Below are 27191 nucleotides of genomic sequence, written 5' to 3'. Positions count from 1 at the left end.
TACAATTCAGATTTTCATCATTCTAGCCATGAAGTTTTATTGCTGTAGTCAGTGTATTTTTTCACAGAAAACATTACAGTCTTTTTTAAAAATATCATGTGATTCTTTTTGGTTTCCTAACACAATAAATAATATAGTGTAAAGTGTAAATAAATAGCTTCATTTAAAATGCCACTTCCAAAATTACTCTACTTTTGTTCCACTGTGGAAAGAATTTAAGTCAGAGCAACAATGAGTTGACTATAACGAATATCCCATTTGACAGGTATAAGCTCTGAAGTACAAATATATTTAGAGTCATTCTTAGACATGCCCTGTTTCTCTTCAGTGACCAAATTGATTGTCCTTGACAAATTAGCCTGCTCAGGCACAAAATAGAACCAGTATCACAGTGTCTGAGGATTTTTTTCCTGCTAGTTACAAAGCTGATCAGATGTAAACCATCTTTCTGACTAAAATAACTAGAAAGACACTCATGAGGATCTTTTTTGCATTACACAAGTCATGGAAGATCACAAATATAGTCCTTTGCTCTCTATGCTAGCATTTTGTGGTATTTTAAGATAATACATTGGCCATCTGATGCGAAGAGCTGACTCATTGGAAAAGACTGATGCTGGGAAAGATTGAGGGCAGGAGGAGAAGGGGACGACAGAGGATGAGATGGCTGGATGGCATCACTGACTCAATGGACATGGGTTTGGGTGGACTCCAGGAGCTGGTGATGGACAGGGAGGCCTGGCGTGCTGCGGTTCATGAGGTCGCAGAGTCAGACATTTTTCACCATTGAGAATAATGTTTGCTGTGGGTTTGTCATATATAGCTTTTCTTATGTTGAGGTATGTTCCTTCTACTCCTGCTTTCTGGAGTTTTTATCAAAAATGGATGTTGAATTTTGTCAAAGGCTTTCTCTGCATCTATTGAGATAATCATATGGCTTTTATTTTTCAATTTGTTAATGTGGTGTATTACACTGACTGATTTGCAGATATTGAAGAATCCTTGCATCCCTGGGATAAAGCCCACTTGGTCATGGTGTATGATCTTTTTAATGTGTTGTTGGATTCTGATTGCTAGAATTTTGTTAAGGATTTTTTCATCTATGTTCATCAGTGATATTGGCCTATAATTTTCTTTTTTTGTGGCATCTTTGTCAGGTTTTGGTATTAGGGTGATGGTGGCCTCATAGAATGAGTTTGGAAGTTTACCTTCCTCTGCACAGATGTATAGAACAGTCTTTTGGACTCTGTGGGAGAGGGAGAGGGTGGGATGATTTGGGAGAATGGCATTGAAACATGTATAATATCATATAAGAAACAAATCACCAGTCCAGGTTCGATGCAGGATACAGGCTGCTTGGGGCTGGTGCACTGGGATGAACCAGAGGGATGGTACGGGGAGGGACGTGGGAGGGGGGTTCAGGATGGGGAACACGTGTACACCTGTGGCAGATTCATGTCGATGTATGGCAAAACCAATACAATATTGTAAAGTAATTAGCCTCCAATTAAAATAAATAAATTTAAATTTAAAAATTTTAAAAAAAGAGTCGGACATGACTGAGCGACTGAACTGAACTGAAGATAATATTAATCATCTGTTTATTATGTATTGTTTTAGAATTCACTAAGTGCTTCTGTACATATGGTAAATCCAGTCAGAAATAATCCTTGTTGAAACAACATTCTATTTGGGGGTGAAGGGGCTGTGTTCCTCTTTGTCCCCTTCTCAGCACCTGAATTTTGACTTAGCATTCACATATGCTTCTCACTCTCTGTTAGTACCTGTGCTATTGGAGGGGTTCTTTAATTTGTAGCATTATAAAGATAACAAAATTATAAACTGAAAATGCCTTAATTTACACTTCAGAATGAGACAGAGCTTACCATACCCTTAGTGTTGCACAGTTATAAATTTTAATATTATCCAATTTTCTGATATTAAAGTTTAATTCCTCCTCTACTAAAGGACAAGTGAGAATTTTTTAAAAAATATGGCCCAAAACTGTACAGTGTGGTCTTAATGCCCTTGTCAATATTATTCTGTCATCTTTCTGTTCCCCATCACTTTCTTTTCCCATACCATGTGTGTTTTTACTGGTCATATTAAAAACCTTCATTTCTACTAGAAATATAATCTTAACCTCTACTGCCATTTATAGATGTCTGCGTTCAATAGGGTATTTAGTCAACTAATTTCTGTGAATGTTTGCTGCTTCAATCAATTTAGCAAAATGCCTTTTTCTTACTTTTCATTCAGGTTAAGGCTTATGTCCTTAATTTAATTGCTTTCTCTTGACTAGTGGTTTATTCAGGATATAAGCATGCCTCATTTTATTGTACTTCTCTTTAGTATAATATTATAATTCTCAGATAGTACATTTTTGCAAATTGAAGGTATGTGGCAACCTGGCCTCAAGCATGTCTATGAACACCACTTTCCAACAGAATTTGCTCACCTTGTGTTTCTGTGTCACATTTTGGTAATTCTCTCAATATCTTCAACTTTTATTATTATTATTATTTTATCTGTTATGGTGATCTGTGATCAGTGATATTTGATGTTACCATTGCAAAAATATCATGACTCACTGAAGGCTTAGAGGATTACCTTAGACTCAGCAATTATTTTTTTAGCAATACAGGCTTTTGAATTAATATATGTACTTTTTTTTAAGACATAGTGCTATTGTTTAGTGTAAATTACAATATACTGCATTATAATGTAAACATAGTTTGTATATGCACTGGGAAACCAAAAAAAAATTGCGAGACTAGCTTTGTTATATTATTTGCTTTATTGCGGAAGTCTGGAACTGAAATCACGGTATCTCCATAGTGTGCCTATATAGCAGAGCAGAGTCATACTCAGAATGCTGTCCAAGTTGATGAATATTCAACAATAATAACAGCAAATCTTAAATGCCATAATACTTTCTATAAACCATCTGTTAATATCTGTCTTTTACTTTTTCACTCTGACACTCACACTCAGTTTACCACTCCACTGTGTTAGTCAGTCAGATTTGTATCTGCTTATTTGTTTGTTGTTTCTTGTGTCATCATTAAATGTCAATATTGAATATAATTCTAGTGTATTATATATATATATATATTTGTTCTTATAATGTTATATTGATGAAATCAATCCCATATAAAATAAAGGAAAAACAGAAAAACCAAAAAAACCTGAGGTCTAAAGAACTGAGATGCATTTCTAAGACCTCTGGATTTGAGTTCTCAATAGCCATCCCTACTTCTTGCTCGTTGACACATCCCTGGTTTATTTAGGCCATAATTAGTATGTTATCCAACCTGCAATCACACATTAGTGGTTCTCCAACTTTAGTGGGCATCAAAATCACTTGGAGAACCAGTTAAAACAAACACAGATTTTGGTCCTCACATCCAAAGAGTCATTAATCTGTACTGTTTTCTAAAAATGTATCCTTTTGATCAGTTTGGTCTAAAGACATGTATCTTACTCAGGCCTAGTTAATAAGAAATACAAATTAGTTGGCTAGGGAAGATATCCCCTATTTATATAGAAACTACATTACTTTAGAGGTATAGAGATAATCTTTAGCAAACCAAATCTCAAGGTAAGAATCATAAAGATGTAAAGCCATTACTATCAGGATGATGCAAGAGAAAGTTTGGAAGAAATAGGGTCTTGGATAATACCTTTCAACTCTGTATTCTTCTCTCAGTACCTTCCTTGCAATTTTTATTTTAATTAAAACAGTGTTGTTCAGTCATTAAGGCATGCCTGACTCTTCGTGACCACATAGACTACAGCACACCAGGCTTCTTTGTCCTTCACTGTCTCCCAGAGTTTGCTCAAATTCATGTCCATTGAGTCAGTGATGCTACCTAACCATCTCATCCTCTGCTGCCCCTTCTCCTCTTGCCTTTAATCTTTCTCAGCATCAGGGTCTTTTCCAATGAGTTGGCTCTTCACATGAGGTGCCCAAAGTATTGGAGCTTTAGCATCAGTCTTTTCAATGAATATTCAGGGTTCACTTCATTAAGGATTGACTGGTTTGATCTCCTTGCAGTCCAAGGGGACTCTCAAGAGTCTTTTCCAGCATCACAGTTCAAAAGCATCAATTTTTTTGGCACGCAGCCTCTTTATGGTATAACTCTCACATCCATCCATGACTACTGGGAGAACCATAGCTTTGACTATAAAAACCTTGGTTGGCAAAAAGATGCTTCTGATTTTTAATATACTGTCTGGTTTGTCATAGCTTTCCTCCCAAGGAGCAAGCATCTTTTAATTTCATGGCTGCAGTCACCATCACAGTGATTTTTGAGCCCAACAAAATAAAGTCTGTCACTACTTCCACTTTTTCTCCATCTTTTTGCCATGAAGAGATCCTTCATGGATCACAGACTTGTCATGGCGAAGGAAGTTGCAGAATAACTCAGTGAAGCTATGAGTCATACCGTGCAAAGCCAGATGGACACATCATAGTGAAAAGTTCTGACAAAATGTAATCCACTGGAGGAGGGAATGGCAAACCACTCCAGTATTCTTGTTGTGAGAACCCATGGACAGTATTAACACAAATTCAGTTCAGTCGCTCAGTCGTATCTGACTCTTTATGACCCCGTGAACTTTAGCACACCAGGCTTCCCTGTCCATCACCAACTCCCAGGGTTTACTCAAACTCAAGACCATCAAGTCGGTGATACCATCCAACCATCTCATCCTCTGTGGTCCCCTTCTCCTCCCTCCTTCAATCTTTCCCAGCATCAGGGTCTTTTGTAGTGAATCAGTTCCTCACATCAGATGGCCAAAGTATTGGAGTTTCAGCTTCACCATCAGTCCTTCCAATGAATATTCAGGGCTGATTTTCTTTACGATGAACTGGTTGGATCTCCTTGCAGTCCAAGGGACTCTCTAGAGTCTTCTCTAACACCACAGTTCAAAAGTATCAATTCTTAGGTTATTAGCTTTCTCTCCCATCCATACATGGCTATGGGAAAAACCATAGCTTTGACTAGACAGACCTTTGTTGGCAAAGTAATGTCTCTGCTTTTTAACATACTGTCTAGTTTTGTCATAGCTTTTCTCCCAAGGAGCAAGTATTTTTTCATGGCTGCAGTCACCATCTGCAGTGATTTTAGAGCCCCCCAAAATAAAGTTTCTTACTGTTTCCACCGTTTCTCCTTCTATTTGCCATGAAGTGATTGAACTGGATTAAAACAAGTAATCTGTGATTAATTTAAACTGAAGCTAGTTAGAAATTCACTGACCTTCTACCTCAACTGATACAGACACTCAATAGTTTTGAGGGAGCAGAGATTTCAAATTTGGTTTAGCCAACTTTTGTTTAAATTTGGTATCCAATAGATTCATCCTTTCCCTTCCCTCATGGGTTATGTGGTACTACCAATGAGTCATCTACTGATTTTGCTGCTTATTTTTCCTCTGAAAGGAATTCCAAATGCTCCTTCTGTTATTGAGATACATTAGTGAAGTGAAAGGTGCTTAGTCATGTCTGACTCTTTGCAAACCCAAGGACTATACTGTCCATGGAATTGTCTGGGCCAGAATACTGGAGTGGGTAGCCTTTCCCTTCTCCAAGCAATCTTCCCAACTCAGGTATCCCGCATTGCAGGTGGATTCTTTACCAGCTGAGCCACAAGAGAAGCCCAAGAATACTGGAGAGGGTAGCCTATCCCTTTGCCAAGGTATCTTCCCAACATAGGAATCGAACTGGGGTCTCCTGCATTTCAGGCAGATTCTTTACCAACCGAGCTATCAGGGAAGCCCTATATGCCAAAATAGAAAAGCCAACTTGTAAGCAGTAGGCATCATTATTTAAAAAGGAAAAAATCTGAATATTAAAATGTCAGAATAGAGTTGTGTGATGAATTAAACATGGGAATGAATTTAAAATCTCTAAATCATGGCAAGACAGCTATTTATGTGCTATTGTGTACTCTCAGAAAACATATTCCAGCTGTTCTAGAAAGCATTACAACAACCTAACCTGGCAAAGAACCCTGATCCTGAGCATGTTTTACTCCAGGCCATTGCCTAACATATGGATGGAAATTCCTACAGACATCAGCCCAAGCATGAATGCACAAACAAGCTAAGTCAGGCATGGCTCCACTTGACTCAGTGACTTGGCATAATGCAGTAAGTGTTGTGCAGTTAACACTTCTGTATAGCATCTTTGAAATCTTTCCTTGTCACACAATTCCAAGACACAAAGAATCATAATATTTTAACTGATTTTTTAAACAATTATTTTTGTTGTCAATATATAATCAGGAAAACAAAGCCTGTATTTTATGATTCTTAGAGTAATTTCATTTTCACCCTCTTATTTGAATTTTGAAACAATTCCATGCACATTTAGTGTGACAGAAAAATCTGCACTTTACAGCTAACGATATTAGGAATTTGAACATTGAAATATGGGGAAAGAATTTTCAAGGTCATTTGTCCCCTCTTATGGATGAATTTTGTATTTGAACAGAGGACTCTGGCCGCTGGTCCAAAGCCTTTGTTTAGGGACGTGAGTGTGGTCACTAGTCAATCAGTGCTAGAATTAAAACTAAAAGTTATATCAGCTGACATCTCGTGATGTTTCCAGTAGGTTATAATCCTTATTGTATGAAACTGATATTATGTTCTTTCTTCTTGATTCCAAGTTTCCAAGTTTAAAAATTAATTGACTCAGAACTTTGGATCCAGAGGTTTCCTATGCCATGCCCTCAATGTACAATTAATATTCCTTTGAATTACTACAGTGGTAAAGATGAAGGTGCTTGTATCCAAAGGTCTGTGATATCCCTGGGAGACCAACAGGGCAGTAACATGAATCATAATAAAAAACATTTAGATTGTCATACAATGTCTGTTAAATTAAAAGACTGTCCTTGACAAATCAGAGGAAATATATTGGAAATGTAATAGAACAATTGGATCACCTCTCTATAAATAGATAAATAAATAGATTAACTGTTAGATAAAAAGTAAATGGTGGACAGTTGCTGTGGTGATTTCATTACAGATTTTGATTGAGATACAAAGATTACAGAGAAAGCATTTGCTTGTCATGATTTTTCCAAGTTAAAGAAAAAAAACTCTCTATGTTTATAGAAAAGCTATGACAAACCTAGACAGCATATTAAAAAAGCAGAGACATTACTTTGCAAACAAAGGTCTGTCTAGTCAGAGCTATGGTTTTTCCAGTAGTCATGGATATGAGAGTCGGACTATAAAGAAAATTGAGTGCTGAAGAATTGATGCTTTTAAACTGTGGTGTTGGAGAAGTCTCTTGGGAGTCCCTTGGACTGCAAGGAGATCCAACGGGTCCACCCTAAAGGAAATCAGTCCTGAATATTCATTGGAAGGACTGATGCTGAAGCTGAAACTCCAATACTTTGGCCACCTGATGCAAAGAACTGACTCATTGGAAAAGACCCTGATGCTGGGAAAGATTGAATGCAAGAAGAGAAGGGGACGACAGAGGATGAGATGGTTGGATGGCATCACCGACTTGATGGACATGAGTTTGAGCAGCCTCCGGGACTTGGTGATGGACAGGAAAACCTGGCATGCTGCAGTCCATGGGGTCACAAAGAGTTGGACATGACTGAGCAACTGGATTGAAAACTGAAATGTTTATATATATGTATATATAGTATAATAAAACTTAGGGCTGTTTCTCTTGAGATATATATATATATATATATATATATATATATATATACACACACACACATATCAATTATCCATTCATTTATCCATCCATCTCTGTAACTACATGTGTCTGTGTGCATATAGACATAGAAGCAAGTCTTTTATTATAATACATTATCACCTGGGTTGTGAAGCAGCCCACTACCTTTTACAAATATTAATGCAAGCAGCATTCATTGAGTTCCTCCTTTGTAAAAGGCCCTGAGAGAGTCATGTGGAGTATGCAAAGAGGAGTAATATCTTGCTCATGTCTCTATTAGAGGGTTGATCATATTGTTGCAAACATATCGGTGTCCCTACTAGACAGTGTAGAGAAAAAGAAGTAGCTGAGATGGGGAAATCAGAGACCATAATTGATTGTTCTTTGTTCCATGGCTTCTGAGAAGAAGCGTGATGAATGATGTACATTTTATTTTGATCTGTCCACAGTCTTGTTCTCACTGTCAGGATTAGGAGAGACATATCAGAAGTCAAACAGAGCAAACATGATAGTCTCTTTCTGAGTTATACAGGCCTTTAAATTAAATGTCCCATGACAGGATAAGCAAATAATTTCAGGGCAAATTCCAGCATTGCTAGTCCTATTTTTCTAGTGTTGGATAAATAAGAACGCAAATTGTATTTATGAACTACACCTTGTGCAATACTTTTCTTGTACATAATATAATTGATAATATGTATTTTCAACTCATATTATCTGGCCTCATTAATTTTGTAAATCATTCAGAAAAGATGTATTTCTTGGTTGCGTGGGAAGAGTGTTTGCTGTTCACAAGCAATTTTGTGAACCTGAACTTTATTTTTTTGCCAATATGACAAAAATGAACAAGAACCATAATGAAAATTATGTTTGTATATAAACACACACATTTATACATATATGTGTACATTTTATCTTACTAAGATGACAAGAAGCAGATAAAAACCATGACTAAATATATATATTTGTGTATAAACACACCCTCATACAAACACAAACACATACAGAGCCTTTTTTCTCTTTAGAAGTGACAGTGTTGTCAAGATATAACTTTTAAAATACTGTGTTTTCACTGACAGTTAAAGGCACCAAGATTCTGTTTCTAAAGGCATCTCATTGACTTTGTTATCTGTGACCCTGGTGACATATCTGTTAAAACACTCAAAAAAATGGAAAAAATCTGACATAAATGTATTGGCTTATATAATGGAATTGTTGAGTTTTTCATGAATTGAAACCCAGCTGGATTCATGGTTCAAATGGTGACAAGTGTCAAGTAAGTTCCCACTTTTAGCTGCCTTCCTTTCTGCATCTTTAGTCTTTTTAGTCACATAGTAGCTGGATGGAAGGAACACTCCTAACATAGAGTCAGCTGCATGTGGGAAGAGGAAACTTCTTTCTCTGAAAGGCAAACATCTGTTGATTTCATTGGTTTAATTTGGACAAAAGCTTATTCCTAAACTCTAACGGAAAAGAAGTTTCTGATTGGTCAGGCCTCAGTCTGTTTATAAGGATCCTGCTGCCTGACTTGAACCCTGGCTTCCTTGATAACTCTGATACCTTGATAACTTGATACATTGATAACCTATGATGTCTTGATGACTTGATAACAATGATAACCTATGATATACTGATTATATTGATAACTACATTGCCTTGAACAAGTTACTAAAACTTTTTGCTTGCAGTTTGTATCTTTACCAAGTAAATAGTAATAGTACCTGACTAACATTGTTTCATAAAAAGAGTGTTTGCTTCATAGCAATAATCTAGAATACCTGATGTGAGGGTCTTGAATAAGCATGCCATTATTATCACAGGTGAGCTCTACCTCATAAAACGTTCATGAAAAGTGGAGGATGAATGGATGTCTAAAATGAAATTGAGTAATTTTTTTTTAAGGTAAATACATAGTGCTGCTGCTAAGTCACTTCAGTCATGTCCGACTCTCTGTGACCCCATAGACGGCAGCCCACCAGGCTCCCCCGTCCCTGGGATTCTCCAGGCAAGAACACTGGAGTGGGGTGCCATTGCTTAAGTCACACCAAAAATATATACCTACATATGGGGTTGAGTAGCCAGTGCTTGTTCACTGTGGGGAAATGTCATTACTGGTCACTGGAGAGCCCAAGGTGACCTTGAGAAATCACTTCTCAAGGTTGCCTTGGTAAAGACTTTTAGACTCATTTCCTTAAGCCATCTTCCCTTGACCTCAAAATTTTCATCTTTATGCTAAGTTTGAATTCCCTGATGGCTCAGATGGTAAAGAATCTGCCTGAAATGCAGGAGACCCAAGTTTGATCCCTGGGTTGGGAAGATCCCCTGGAGAAAGGGATCGTTACCACCTCCAGTATTCTTGCCTGGAGGATTCCATGGACAGAAGAGCCTGGTGGGCAACAGTCTATGGGGCCACAATGAGTTGGATATGACAGAGCACACACGCACACACCCACACAGACACACACACACACATCTATATAAAACTTAGTCAGTTTGGTGTGTCCCAGAAACTAATACAACATTGTAAATCAACTATTCTTCAAAAAAAAAAAAAATCAGAAATGTCAGAAGGATAAAAGAGGATTATGGATATATAGCTAAAAGGGCCCTCCTAGGATCACACACAACTGTGTGTCAGGAGAATGTGCATGTATTGTTCCTACTCAGAAACAATCAGAGTAAGATGTGGGGGAGATGCAACGCAGTTCCCAGGCCATACAAAAATCCATCAACAAAGAGTGGAATCCTCACTGGCACAACTGAACCTAAGAACAACCTCTAAGTGAAAATGTCCGTCTTGAGTGTTCATTGGAAGGACTGATGTTGAAGCTGAAACTCCAATACTTTGGCCGCCTAATGTGAAGAGCTGACTCATTTGAAAAGATCCTGATACTGGGAAAGACTGGGGGCAGGAGGAGAAGGGGATGACAGAGGATGAGATGGCTGGATGGCATCACTGACTCAATGGACATGAGTTTGGGTGAACTCTGGGAGTTGGCGATGGACAGGGAGGCCTGGCATGCTGCAGTTCATGGAGTCGCAAAGAGTTGGACACAACTGAGAGACTGAACTGAACTGAACTGAATGTAAATAAATTTTGCACGTCCTTAATTCCTTCAAAAAAAAAAATAATAAATTTTTGAAAAAGAAGTAAAAAAAAAAATAAAATGACAAAAAAGGGAACTTCAAGGGCCTCTCCCTCCATGGGTCAGGGGTGGGGGTGGGGCGGGCGGATTAGTCAAAGATTCTCAAAATCAAGCTTGGCATAACTCTGGCAAGAAAAACTTTTACAGCAACCAAGGAAACACCAAGTCAAAAATAAGATGACTGAAACATGGTAGCAGAGCTTTGTGGCATTTTAACATACCCTTGCCTCAGATACCAATTTAAATCAACATCAAAAAAAAAAAAAAAAAAAAAAGAAGCCCTAGTAAAGGTAATTATATAGGTAATTATAAAAGTTTCATTTTATATTTTCCCTTTCAACTGATTTAAACAGTAATTACAGTAAACAATATATGCTATAGAACTGTAATAATGAAGAGTAAGAGCACAAAGGATGTGGGTGGGAAAAAAGATGATTTGGAATAAGGAAGTGGGAGAGTCAATTCCTAGGCAGGTTGATAAGAGGTCTGGGGGTCCCCAAGGAGAGAGGGGTCTGCAATTCTCAAGGAAGAGGAAAGGACAAACATTCCCCCCCCACCCACCCACCCCTACATTCCTTAGGATTATATAACAATAATGTATCCTGTTTGAGGACAGTTTCTGGGAAAAACCTTCTGGCCAATCCTGTGATCTTAAAATCTAAATTATGGGAGTGGGTCTAGTAAGGTCTTTACAACTTCCAGACATTCTTTTGATTCACTGTAATAACTAATTGAAAGTATATAACTCTGTTGCTAACACTACTGAGGGGGCCCCCTTTAGATGTCTATGGCAGAAGCTTTCTCTATCCCTTTTATTCTTTAATAAAACTTTATTACACAAAAGCTCTGGGTGATCAAGCCTCCACTCTGGCCCTGGATTGAATTATTCTCCTCTGGAGGCCAAGAATCCTGGCCTCTTTCATGGTTCAGCAACAACCTTTCAGAAGTTGAGTTTAGTCGTTCAGGCATGTCCGACTTCTGCAACCCCATGAACTGCAGCACACCAGGCCTCCTTGTCCATCACCAACTGCTGGAGTCTACCCAACCCATGTCCGCTGAGTCAGTGATACCATCCAACCATCTCATCCTCTGTCATCCCCTTCTCCTCCTGCCCTCAATCTTTCCCAGCATCAGCGTCTTTTCCAATGAGTCAGCTCTTCCCATCAGGTGGCCAAAGTATTGGAGTTTCACCTTCAACATCAGTCCTTCCAATGAACACCCAGGACTGATCTCATTTAGGATGGACTGATTGGATCTCCTTGCAGTCCAAGGGACTCCCAAGAGTCTTCTCCAACACCACAGTTCAAAAGCATCAATTCTTCGGTGCTCAGCTTTCTTTATAGACCATATCTCACATCCATACACGACCACTGGAAAAACCATAGCCTTGACTAGACGGACCTTTCTTGACAAAGTAATGTCTCTGCTTTTTAATATGCTATCTAGGTTGGTCATAACTTGCCTTCCAAGGAGTAAGCATCTTTTAATTTCATGGCTGCAATCACCATCTGCAGTGATTTTGGAGCCCCCAAAAATAAAGTCATCCACTGTTTCCACTGTTTCCCCATCTATTTCCCATGAAGTGATGGGACCAGATGCCATGATCTTCGTTTTCTGAACGTTGAGCTTTAAGCCAACTTTTTCACTCTCCTCTTTCACTTTCATCAAGAGGTTCTTTAGTTCTTCACTTTCTGCCATAAGGCTGGTGTCATCTGCATATCTGAGGTTATTGATATTTCTCCTGGCAATCTTGATTCCAGCTTGTGCTTCCTCCAGCCCAGTGTTTCTCCTGATGTACTCGGCATATAAGTTAAATAAGCAGGGTGACAGTATACAGCTTTGACAAGCTCCTTTTCCTATTTGGAACCAGTCTGTTGTTCCATGTCCAGTTCTAACTGTTGCTTCCTGACCTGCATACAGGTTTCTCAAGAGGCACATCAGGTGGTCTGGTATTCCCATCTCTTGAAGTATTTTCCACAATTTATTGTGATGCACACAGTCAAAGGCTTTGGCATAGTCAATCAAGCAGAAATAGATGTTTTTCTGGAACTCTCTTGCTTTTTCCATGATCCAGCAGATGTTGGCAATTTGATCTCTGGTTCCTCTGCCTTTTCTAAAACCAGCTTGAACATCTGGAAGTTCAGGGTTCACGTATTGCTAAAGCCTGGCTTGGAGAATTTTGAGCATTACTTTACTAGCGTGTGAGATGAGTGCAATTGTGTGGTAGTTTGTGCATTCTTTGGCATTACTTTTCTTTGGGATTGGAATGAAAACTGACCTTTTCCAGTCCTGTGGCCACTGCTGAGTTTTCCAGTTTTGCTGACAAATTTTCAGAAGTTAGGCCAGATGAAAACTCAAATTCACATTTTAAAAAAATCAAGCAAGCCAGAAATGGTAAATAAAAGGTTGGTATAAGGAACTCTATAAATACATACTTACTTTCTATTCTTTGCTCATCTTCTTTAAGAAACATAAAATAAGACTGTAAAAGGTAATGATTACAGTAGCTATATAGTATCCATAAGTAGATATAAACTAGGCAAATAAAAATCATAAGGAAAGTTAGAAAGCACTTTCATATAAATGAAAATGAAATGCATACTTATGAGATGCTGCTAAAGGAGTACTTAGATAGGAATTTATAGTGATAACATCTATATTTAAATACATACATAAATATATATGTTTCAAATTGGTAACTTAGTCTTTCACCTTAAGATAATAAAGAGAGAAGAGAAAACTCAAAGCATGCCTGAAGAATTAAATAATGAATATAACAAATTTTAAAGGATTTGGAAAATAAATTTAGAAAATCAGTTTGTATACCTGTGGCAGATTCATTTCGATATTTGGCAAAACTAATACAATTATGTAAAGTTTAAAAATAAAATAAAATTAAAAAAAATTTGGTTCTTTGAAAAGATGAACAAAATCTTGTTCATCAACTGACAAAGGAAAAAAAATAGAAGATTGAAATTGCTAAAATAACAAAAGGAAGAGGTGACTTCACTGCAAAATTTTAGAAATATAAAAGAATTTATAAGGTACTGTTATAGGTAGCTCAAGTGGTAAAGAATCGGCCTGCCAATGCAGGAGACCTAGGAAATACAGGTTGGATCCCTGGGTCAGGAAGATCTCCTGGAGGAGCAAATGGCAACCCAATATTGCCTGGAATATGGCTCCAATATTCTTGCCTGGAAAATTCCATGGCCAGAGGAGCCTGGTGGGCTGCAGTCCCTGGGGTTGCAAAGAGTCAGACATGACTGAGCATGCAAGCATGTGAGCATAGGAACTTACATGCAAGCAAATTGTATAAGTTTTATAGAACAGAAAAATCCCTAGAAAGACACAAGCTACCTAAACTGACTCAAGAAAAATAGTAAACTCTACATATACATATAAGAGTTAAATAAATTTGTAATTTAAAACTGTCCACAAAAGAAAGCCCGAGACCAGATAACTTTACTGATAATTTCTATTGAATTTTAAATGAGATAATCTCTGATTTTAGAGGATAGAAAGTGAAAGTGAAGTCTTTCAGTTGTGTCCGACTCTTTGCAACCCTATGGCGTATAGCCCGCCAGACTCCTCTATACATAGGATTTTCCAGGCAAGAATAGTGGAGTGGGTGGCCATATCCTTCTCCAGGTGATCTTCTGGACTAAGGGATAGAACTTGCGTCTCCTGCATTCCAGGCAGACTCTACCATCTGAGCCACAGGAGAACCCCTTAGAGGACAGGTAAATTGACACCAAAACCAGTTTAAGTAAGCATGAGAAAAACAAAACCATAAACTAACATTTTGTTGTAAATAAATATAAAACATCTCAGCAAAATAATTTTAAAATGAATACAATAATGTATAAAAGTATTATATACCATGACCAAGAGTGTTTTATCCCAGATATACAAAGTTGGTTTAATATCTAAAAGCTAATTAACACAACATACAATATCAACAAATTAAAATATCAACTAAACAATAATCTCAATATTAGCAGAGAAAAGTATATCCCCAAATCCAAAATGATTCATGCTAAAATTCTCAGCAATTTAGTTATAATAATGAACTCTTGCAACCTGATTAAAGGCACTGTGGAAAAACCAGAGCTAACATAATAACCAATGGTGGAAAAAATGACTGTTGTTTCCTAAGATTAGGAACAAAGCAGGAATATATGATTTTACCACTTTTTAAAAATTTTTTGTCTTATGTTGGAGTATAGTTGATTTACAATGTTGTGTTAATTTCAGGTGTACAGCAAAGTGATTTAGTTTTACATGTACATTATCTATTCTTTTCTAGGTGCTTTTTCTATATAGGTTGTTACAGAGTACTGAGTAGAGTTCCCTGTACCATGGTTCTTTATTGATTATCTATTTTATATATAATGTTGTGTATATGTTAAACTCAAACTCCTAATTTGCCACTTTTATTTTACATTGTACATGATATTCCGGGACAATTAGGAAACAAAAGTAAATAAATGGCATCCAGATTGGATAAAAATAAATAATTTATCTCTGTTTCTGGATAGCATAATCTTTTATGTAGAATATTGTGAAGAGTTCAGTAAAACACACACACAGAATTAGAACTGATAAGCGAGATGAAGGATATAAGCTCAGTATCTAGAAATCAATTGTGTTTTTATACATAGGAAATGAACAATGAGAAGGTCAACTGAAGAAAACAATGTTCTTTGCAATAACATCTAAAAAGAATAAAGTACAACACTTAAGGATAAAGAAGTGCTGAAAACTACAAAACATTGGTGAGAAACTAAAGATTTAAATACATGGAAATAGATACCACTTTCACAGATTGGAAACCTTAATATTGTTAAGAAGAAGACATACATAAAGCTGATCTACAGATTCAATGCAATCTGTATTAAACTCCCATCTGGCTTTTTGGCAAAAAGTGACAAACTTATCCTAAAATTCATATAGAAATAGAATTGATCTAGAAAGTCAGATTTATCTTGAAAAAGAATAAACTTGGGGGCGGGCTTATATTTCCTATTTCAAAACTTATAACAAAGCTACATGATTGATACATTGTCATTCTGGATTAACAATATAGTTATACATTAATAAAATAGAAATGAAAGTCCAGAAAGAAACTCTTAACTTTAGGGTTAATAATTTTTTTGACAATAGTGCCTAGACATTTCAGTGGGGCAAGATTTGTCTTTCAATAATAGTGGCAATTGATTGCTGTTGTTTAGTCGATGAGTTGTGTCTGACTCTTATGTGACCCCATGGACTGTAGCATAGGATTTCCCAGGCAAGAATACTGGAGTGAGTAGCCATTTCCTTCTCTAGAGCAATTGATTATCTATAAATAAAATAACAAATATGACCTCTTCTGCATGCCATATTTAAAAATTAAATCAAGCAGTAATTTAAGCATAAAAGTTAAAATTAAAAGAACTACTACAAGAAAACATTGGAACACATCTTTATGACCTTAGATGAGGTGTCGGTTCTTAGACATGACAGCAAAAGCACAATTGGTACAAGAAAAAGAGAAAGATGACTCTGAATCAAAATTAAATACTTTCACACTGTGAACTATAGCATCAAGAATGTGGAAAGACAACTCATAAAATGGGAGAAAACATTTGCAAATCATGTATCTATAAGGCTTGTGTATATAGTATACACAAAAATAGTTTATGTTATGCTACATCGCTTCAGTCGTGTCTGACTCTTTTCAATGCTATAGACTGTAGACCACTAGGGTCCTCTGTCCATGGGATTCTCCAGGCAAGAATACTGGAGTGGGTTGCCATGCCCTCCTCTAGGGGATCTTCTCAACCTGGTGATCAAACCCATGTCTCATTATGTCTCCTCCACTGGCAGGCAGGTTCTTTACCATTAGCATCACCTGAGAAGCCCAAAGCCAGCTTACAACTCAAAAATAGATACATAACCACGTAAAAATTAGGCAGACTATTTGGATAGACATTTCTGTTTAGAAGATATATAATGTCTAAGAAGTACATTAAAAGATGCTCAGAATCATTAGTTGTTTAAGAAATGTAAATCAAAGCCTTAATATGATATCACTCCACACTCACTAGGATCATTATAATTAAAAAAAAGATAGGCAAAGTAGATGTTTGACTATGATGCAAACAGGCTGGAAACCATAAACATTGCTGGTGGGAATGTAAAATGATGCCAATTTGGAAAATATTTTGCCAGTTCCACATAATGTTAATTATTAATTTGCTATATAATTCAGGAATTCTACTCCTAGGTATATACCAAAGTAGAGCAAAATGTACATCCACACAAAAAAATGTGTATACAAATGTTCATAGTATTATTATCCAAAAGGTGGAAACAACTCAAATGTCCACCAACTGATGAATGGATAAATGATATGTGACATTTTCATATGATGGACTCTTATTCAGCCATGGATTGGAATGGAGTACTGATATATGTTCATATAGATGAACCTTGAAACCATTATGTTAAAAGAAAAAACACATTCACAAACCACATATTATTTTATTTCATTTATATAAAATGGTAAGAACAGACATATGAATACTTCCCAGGTGGCACTAGTGGTAAAGAACCTGTCTGCAAATGTAGGAGACATAAGAGACACAGATTTGATACCTCGGTCGTAAAGATCCCCTGGAGAAGGGCAAAGCAACCCACTCCATTATTCTTGCCTGGAGAATCCCCATGGACGGAAGAACCTGGTGGACTACAGTCCATGGGGTCACAAAGAGTCAGACATGACTGAAGTGACTTAGCATACAAACAGAAATTAGGTTTGAATTTCCCTAGGATTATGGGTAAGAGGATAAGAAGCATGATTTCTAATAGGTTTGGAATTTCTTTTGTAGGTGGTAGAATTGTTTTAAAATTAGATGTGGATGTGGTTGTGTTTTCTGTATTAAGATTGGTGAATTTTATTTTATGTGAATTATGTCTCAGTAAAACTGGAAAATAAAAAAAAAAAAAGGAAGAGGATGGCCTTGTGCATCTGTACATATTCCCAAATAATGGTTCAGGTGGCAAATATATTTTTAGGCCACAACATAAAAGGCAGACAACAAGATAGTAAATATGAGTATTTAATCTCTCACTGACCCTCATTTTTGTGGAAAACAAAGCTGACTGATGTCTCTTCTAAAGTTCTGGAGCCAAGTAAAATTGCACAAACATGGCTCCATCTCCTTTGACTATTGTTTATTTCAGTATCCTTGGCTAATGAATTGCAAATTTTTTCCAAACATATTATGAAGGATGTGTGTGTGTAGATATCACCCAAGATTTTTCTCTTTCCCAATTGTAAAATAAAGTTTTAAACTAACCTAAGTTCACATACCTGTAACCTTTGAAATTAGGATAGTAAAATTCCACCATGCTCTATTGTTTGCAGTGTGTTCATATAGATTTCCGTGGTAGTATTTTATAAAAATAGGTAGTACAGTTCTTTTTCAAAAGAAAGTCAGTATGAATAATGAGAAAGCTGTGAGTATGCGTAGAACATAAAAATCTACAATCAAACTATTTTGCTGCTCCTTGTTGCTATTTTGTACAAAATCCTCTTTTACCTTGATATATTGCATACCACCGCCTGGAAATCACTATTCTATCATGTTAGAAGCATTTTTTTTTTTTTTTCCCTTAGGAAAATAGTTGCAGAAAGGCTAAATGAACTTTCTCCATCCTTTGACCGGGAGACTCTAAAGTTGATGTTATCAATCCTTTGGAGCTTTCACTGTCTATAATGTTTCTTGGGTAAATCTCAAAGGTCAAGTCAATGAAATCTCAGAAAATAATTGCATAGCTAAACCCAAAACTTACACATTCGTTGTCTAAGATCAAAACTTGCATCACAGGAATTCGCTAGCCAGTGTAATGATGGATATTATGTCATTTGTGGCGAAGAGATATTACTATACCAGACTAACCTCCAGGAAAATTGAGTGGTAGATGGCTCAGTGAACATGGGTTTTCTGTTCCGCCTCTAAACATGAGGGCTTCCATGATAGCTCAGTTGGTAAAGAACCCGCCTATGAAATCCAGGATTTAGATTTCTGGGTTGGGAAGATCACCTGGCAAAGGGATAGGCTACCCACTCCAGTATTCTTGGGCTTCCATGGTGGCTCAGCTGGTAAAGAGTCAGCCTGCAATGAGGAAAACCAGGGTTCAATCCCTGGGTTGGGAAGATCCCCTGGAGAAGGCTACTCACTCCAGTATTCTTGCCTGGAGAATTCCATGGATTGTATAGTCCATGGGGTTGCAAAGAGTCAGACAGGACTGAGCGACTTTCACTTTCACTTTCTAAACTTGATCCTGGATTCTTGGTTAGCTGATGGCCCTAACAATACTTCGGTTCCAGGATATCTGACAGAAGTATCTTGAGGAGTCTGAAATATCCTTGGTGGCGCCTGAATACCCCATATCATTGTTAACAGTTTTAGTGCAGAAGAGCCCTTGCTCTGTGCTTCCAAAACTCACTCCCCTTTTTCAGTTATCCCTCATATGGCATGCAGCTGACACTGCCTGCTTCATTCTTGTTTTCTCTACTATTCTTGAAGCAATGAGAGGGTTAGGGCAATGTGTATCTTCCAAAATTCTGAGCGTTGGTAACTACCACAATTAGGGAAATACAGTAGATATTCAAAACTAAATGTGAATTAATGGATGACTAGACAAATTAATCAAAATCTCGAGATGTTTAAATTTTTATAGGCTTGGTGCTAGAAAAAACCGTTTAGACCACCCAGTTAAGACTATCTCCAAGGAAGAAATATTATTTCTCTCAATCCCTTTAGTCAATGAACTACACTACTGAATCAAAACCAGCAAATTAAACTACTGTGGAACACTTAGTGTTTTTCTTTCTAGTAAGCCCAATTTCTCCTTCTCTTAAATGTACTGTTCTTATGAGCAGAATAAATCATGCCCAATATCTTTTTCCCATTAAATTTTGTATAACAGGAATGCCAACATGGAGACTTTACCTTTATGTGCTGAAGAGTGCAAATTTTTTTTTTTAATTTTTATATATTTTCATTCACTCCAATATTGTTTCAATACCAGTTGTTAATCATTCAGAAAATAATTATCAGGCATCTATAAAATAGCTTAGGCATCAAGCCAGGTGGTCATCCTGCTTATTCTCTGTTCTTGTTCTAATTAAAGCAGGAAGCTAAGACTATTAAAATTTATTATATAATTTATTATCTTGAGTAAGTACCAAAGGAGAACTATACTGCTGCTAAGTCACTTCAGTCGTGTCCAACTCTGTGCGACCCCATAGACGGCAGCCCACCAGGGTCCCCCGTCCCTGGGATTCTCCAGGCAAGAACACTGGAGTGGGTTGCCATTTCCTTCTCCAATGCATGAAAGTGAAAAGTGAAAGTGAAGTTGCTCAGTCGTGTCCAACTCTTCTCGACCCCATGAGCTGCAGCCCACCAGGCTCCTCTATCCATGGGATTTTCCAGGCAAGAGTACTGGAGTGGGGTGCCATCACCTTCTCCAAGAACTATACTAAGGGGTAAAATATTGTATTTTCAGTGAGAAAATTATTTATAACATAATCATTTCAAATTAGATATTTATTGAACGCCAAGTATTTCTTATTCCTGTGGAGAAGTTATTTATCCTTCTGGTTTAGAATAACGTTTAGTTATTATCTAAACCACCACCACCACACACACACAATTTCCAATGATTTAAATATGATGAGACTATTTTAAAGTCTGACCAGATATATTCAGACAGCTTAACTGGAAGTACAATTTCTTTTTCATCACAATCCATCTCTTTCGATACACTTGCTTTACCACAATTTCATTCTAAGGAATGAAGGTTTCGTTTTTTTCTTTCAGTAGACATTAAAGGAAGTGTTTCAACTTAAATTCTTCAAGAATTATCTAGGTCACATTCACAGCCTTTAACTCGTGCGGTGAAAACTGTGCTCCTTTCCCAGATGACAGGCTATGTAAGTGTGGAGGAAGATGGATAGGGAATCATGGTTTCTCAGTCTTATTCTCACATTTTCCTCAGTCCCAGGGGTGTTGTTTCAGCTTTTCAGATTCACAAACTTAATTTCACTGGTTTACAATGTGACAGGACTCTTGCCTTGGTGAATTGATTCGTGCTATTCTAAAGCACAAGAGACCACTACAGGAGCCATAGTATAAGACATTAATTTATATTTTTTAAGTTCCTAATGGAAGAACGCCTGTTTATCAGGAATATCTGCCCTGAGAATATTAAAAAGCTATACGAATTATAGTGATTTTGTTTCTCCAACAAACAGTACATGACTGTTTAACCTGAAGTGCACTGCTGATGCATACTGACTTGCACTACTGCCGCTGCTGCTAAGTGGCTTCAGGCGTGTCCGACTCTGTGCGACCCCATAGACGGCAGCCCACTAGGCTCCGCCGTCCCTGGGATTCTCTAGGCAAGAACACTGGAGTGGGGTGCCATTTCCTTCTCCAAATTGACTTGCACAGGAGACCCTTAATGCAGAGGTACTCAGCCACAACACAAGATCAGATCAGATCAGTCGCTCAGTCGTGTCCGACTCTTTGCGACCCCATGAATCGCAGCACGCCAGGCCTCCCTGTCCATCACCAACTCCCGGAGTTCACTCAGACTCACGTCCATCGAGTTGGTGATACCATCCAGCCATCTCATTCTCTGTCGTCCCCTTCTCCTCCTGCCCCCAATCCCTCCCAGCATCAGAGTCTTTTCCAATGAGTCAACTCTTTGCATGAGGTGGCCAAAGTACTGGAGTTTAAGCTTTAGCATCATTCCTTCCAAAGAAATCCCAGGGCTGATCTCCTTCAGAATGGACTGGTTGGATCTCCTTGCAGTCCAAGGGACTCTCAAGAGTCTTCTCCAACACCACAGTTCAAAAGCATCAATTCTTCGGCGCTCAGCCTACTTCACAGTCCAACTCTCACATCCATACATGACCACAGGAAAAACCATAGCCTTGACTAGATGGACCTTCGTTGGCAAAGTAATGTCTCTGCTTTTGAATATGCTATCTAGGACTACCCATCAAATGTTTCTTTTTATCTTGTGCAGTTAAAGAGAAACTCAATGGATGCATTAGCCTCTGTCCTATGTAGTGCCTCACCTCCTCCAGTGTCACTGTCCCTTGACTCCTAAAAATTATCTCTGTGCAATCAGTTTCTTATACAAACCCAACCAGGGTAATGTTGGGAGCACTTCACCCAATCTCCAGTGAGGATTATAAATGATTTTGAGGTCTTATCTCAAATCCCTGGTTGAAACCATAGGTACTTTTGAGCTTTGGTCACAGATGTCCTCTTAGTTATCTATAATTAGCCTTACTATAGCATTCCTATGACTAAGAGGCATCTATCTATTTTTGGATATACTAAAGATTCTGCCAATTCTATGTCCCCTACACTTGAACTCAAGATCCTTTCCCCAAAACAGCTTTATGTCCTGTAGCCCTCATCTCAGTGAACAGAAACCTCAGGCACAAAACCATCAAAGTTGTTATAACACAAATGCTTTGATTTGTGAGCTTGAAGTACAGGATAAAAAATGTATTTGTTTATTTAATGAAATTACAATGATTTTATGTTCTTACCAGCACATATTTTCAAAGAGCCAAGTCTGATCTTGGGGATCTGCTCACCAAATATTTTTCAGAAGTCTGTGGAATACGATAATTATTATATTTTTTAGGTTTAGGTTCAGGAAAAAGATATAATCATCTGCTTCCAGTCACAGCAGTGTAACTGTTTCAAGCCTTTCCCTCACAACATATATATACACATATATATATACACATATATACATATACATATATATCTTTCTGTATGTATACTGTGTGTCCTACTCTTTACAGCCCTATGGACTGTAGCCTGCCAGGCTCTTCTGTCTGTGGGGATCTTCCCGACCCAGGGATTGAACCTGTGTCTCCAGCATCTCCTGCATTGCAGGATTCTTTACCCACTGAGCCTCAATGCAGGAGATGAGGGTCACAAAAAGTTGGACATGACTAAGCAAGTAACACACATACATATATACAAATACACACCAGTACATATATTGGTGTTCATTTTAAAATAAGGTGATGGAAGAAAAATGCAAAGACAATATGGAATTTTATTTTGTGAAATCTTGATACGTAGCTAATTGAAATATTTTAGTAGCAACAGCTTTATTGATATGGAATTCACACAGCATAAAGTTAACTCAAAGTGTACAATTAAGTCATTTTTAATAACTTTACAATATTGCTCAATAATCACAATAATTTTAGAATTTTTTATGACCCTGATAACATACTTTTTGCCCATTAACTGTCACTTCCCATCCCATCTCACCTTACCTCCCCATCCCGAAGTCCTAAGTAATCACTAATCTTTTTTCTTTTTAAGTTTGCCTAATTTGAACATTTTACACAAAGCAGAATGGAAAAAAAAAGTACTGCATCATAATTCCAATTATGATCTATCTTATCTATCCTTATAGATAAGCATATACATATATATATCTCCACTGTGAAAGAAATAAACCTAAATATTAAAGTTGATTGTCTTCCATTTTTTAAATGTATCATTATTTTCCAGTTTTCTACACTAATAATGTGTTAGTGCTCTATCAAAAAGTTTTTTTTTATTTTGAAAGATTTTACAATATGTAGGTCATATGAATGATGCTATGAAATGACTATAAAGGGTATATATGATATCTATTTTTATGAAGCAGTGAAGTACTAGAGTTTCATCTTAATGATGAACATTTCTTTTTCAAGTTTAGCAGCCTTGATTTTTAGTCTGTATTTTTCCAATCCTTTATTATAAATTTTATTTCAGCTTATATATGATACAGTTTCTAAGAGACTTAAAATACTTCCTGCAATGAGTCACAATACAAATATATAGGTAAATAATATAAAAGATTGATGAATATAATATAGATATGTTAGCTGGAGATAGATGGAAGAAGAAAATAATTAGATATTGAAACCTATAGTTAAATACATCAGCTTGCCTTTTCATATTTTCTAACAAGGAGAAATGTTGACTGATTTGGATTCTCAGCTTTCTTTTCTTGTTCCCTTGAGGAGTTCCTTAGATGTAAGAAAATATGTTATGTTTGGGAACTAGACAAACTATATCAGAATTATGCATGGTGTTTATTAAAAATGTGAGACTTACTGAATCAAAAGCTGTGGAGGCAGCGTCATGGAATTTAACTACTCTTCCAGGTGCTTCTAGTGTAAATAGAAATTCAGACTCTCAGGATGAAAGCGGAGGTGAGAGACTGGGGGTGTTATAGACAGACAGACACATGGCCCCTCACTGAGCAGCTCTCTCACAGGACCCTCCTTTCCTGGAAAAGGGATTAATATTCCAAAATATTTTTAAAAAGAACTAGAAATAAGTAGCAAGAAAACAAACTTAATTTAAAAATGAGCAAAGGACTCCAACAGACATTTCTCCAAAGAAGATAGACAAATAGCCAATAAGGACATAAAAAGGTGCTGAGTATCACTAAACATTAGGGAAATGAAGATCACAATCACCGTGAGACCACTTAATAATCATTAAGATGGCTATTATCAAAAAAACCAAGCACAGAAAATAAGTGGAGAGGTGAGGATGGGGAGAATTCAGTATTGCTCCTACACAGCTGGTGGGTATGTAATAGTACAATTGCTTTAGAAAATAGTCTGTTAGTTCCTCAAAAAGTTAAGCACGGAGTTATTTGGCCCAGAGTCTATACCAAACATAAAAAAAGTGAATCTGCACACAAGGCTTGTACACAGGTGTTCATGTCAGCATTATTCATAATAGCAAAGGTGGATACAATCCAAATGTGTACTAACAAATGAAAAAATAATATATGCTACAACTGTACAATGGAATATTACTCAACCATACACTGTAGTGAAGTATTTATGTATTTTACCAAATAGATAAATCTTGAAAACATTATGCTAAGTGAATAACAGTCACAAAAGACCCATGCTCAGAATATACATATGAAATAGATTAGGGGTTGCTTTGACCTGGCTAGGGAAGGGAGATTAGGGAGCGGCAGCTAAAAATATGTCATCTTTAGGGGATGTTGAAAATATACTAAAGTTACATTTCAGTAAACCTGCTACTAAAAACAAAACATAATGCTGGGAAATTGCTATGATGAATCTATTTAAGGATAAGTTTAGAATAAATGGGCTTCCCTGGTGGCTCAGACAGTAAAAAATCTGCTGTGATGCAGGAGACCTGGGTTTGATTCCTGGGTGGGAAAGATCCCCTGGAGAAGGGAATGGCTACCCACTCCAGTACTCTTGCCTGGATAATTCCATGTACAGAGGAGCCTTGTGGGCTACAGTCCATGGGGTTGCAAAGATTGGACAGGACTGTCACTAACACTTTCACTTTAGAATGAGCACCTCCATTATTTATCCCTGTTGTATCAGACTGAGTGATAGGTACCTGAACCACTGAGGGAAACCTGATTTTGTGAGGCCCTTGTTTCATTGAAGGAAATCCTACTCCATAGCCCTCTGTTAGTTAGCCTGGGATTGTGTTTCAATTCTGATTTTGGATGATTAACAAAAAAATATGCATTTGGCCTCAATTGTCCTTCAAGAAGAAGGAATTGTAAGTTAAGTCAAAAAACAAACTGAAATCAATCTTATACCAAAGTCAAAAGGTGATCTCCTAAATGCTAGTTATTTTGTCTTTAAGAATAGGAATTTTCTAGGTTTTTGTTTTTTTTTTTCCCTAAATTTCAACCAGCCTCTGGCATATATTCCTCACTCTACAAGACAATATTACATTTCTGATTTCTGTGTGAATTAGCAATGTTTACTGTAATGAAATTGCTGAAGCAATTTCATTGGTGTGTTGTACAGTATAATAAGTCAATAAGTCACTCTCTAGATTTAAGGTATCATGGTCAGATATATTTTAAAATCATATGTCTGGGTAATCTTAACATAGATTCTTATATTAAAATTTCTGCAAATTTGTGAAATTCAATTTAACTTAGAGTCATGGTCTCCCAAATAGAAAATGACCAGGAAACCCACTATCTCTTTTTTTATTTGTTTTTACCAATTAACATTTGAAGGGATTCATATTCTACAAGACACAGATTAGGAAAGGCTGTTTTAGTGCTTATGCCTTATAGTTTTTTTTTTTTTTATGTAGGCAGGTTGAAAATAAACTTATTGACAGGTGATTTAACTGTAAATGGGCAAGACACTATATGAGCTTATGAAGTCAAATATTCTGTTTCAGTGTTCAGATGGGCCTGCTGAATTAATCTGAAAAAGACTGGTTTTCCCACGGTGAGGATTCAGCCCAAAGTGCGATAGTATTCTAGATGGTAGTCTGTGTGTTGGCATTTCTAACCTCCTGTTGGCTCTGTGTTTAAAGGTGTGGTATCAGCTATGCAGGTAGTCTTTGCCTGCCTCAGGGTGTCTCATGCAGATTGAACAAATTCCCTACACTTTCTTGAAAAAATGTTGATCGTTCAAGTAAGGCATTATTGACCTATGCATGTTTATTTTGTGACTGACAAGAGTATCTAGCCAAATCATTTATTCTGCATTAATAATCTCACTCCAGATAACAAAGCATATAAGTAAAATATTAAATAGGCCATATTCATGTGGTTTTAAGTCAAGTAAGAGGTGAACATTTCTACACCACCTAAACATGGAGAGTTACATGGGAAAATATTCCTGTAATCTGTTGCTTCTAGGCTGCTAATTAGTATTTTGTTAAAATGTCTACAACCATCTGGCAATTACAGGATGCTTGAGATAAAGTTGCCATTAAATTTAACCATATGAGGTCCAAAGAGAATTTTTCTATTTTTTGATAATTCAGATGCATTATCATTCAGATGTCCATTTATTTACTTAACCAATAATCATCAATATACTAGTTGCAAATCACTGAATTTAGCTATGAAAAGAAGAGTGCTCAGTACAGATTATATGATTTCTGACATCAAGAAAACATGTTCTTAAGAGAAAAAGATATGTGTGAGAAATAATTATAAAGTTAAGAATGTCATAAATGTCATAACTGGGGAAATAGAATAAATATTTATTGTCATCTATTTATGGGCATTATGCTATGCTCTTTATATTTAAAGGGAAGTATATTGATTTGCTAGGAATGACTGCCATAAAAAATACCACAGACTAGGTAGCTTAAACAATAGAATTTCCTTTTGTCGCAGTTCTGTAGGGTAGGAGTCCAAGATGAAGGGTTGGCAGGTGCAGTTTCATCTGAAGACTCTCTTTGGCTTAGCAGATGGTTGCCTTCTCACTATGT

The sequence above is a fragment of the Bubalus kerabau genome, chromosome 17, assembly GCF_029407905.1.
Source record: "Bubalus kerabau isolate K-KA32 ecotype Philippines breed swamp buffalo chromosome 17, PCC_UOA_SB_1v2, whole genome shotgun sequence".
In the NCBI taxonomy this organism is placed as follows: Eukaryota; Metazoa; Chordata; class Mammalia; order Artiodactyla; family Bovidae; genus Bubalus; species Bubalus kerabau.
Note: the sequence above shows the minus strand (reverse complement) of the source record.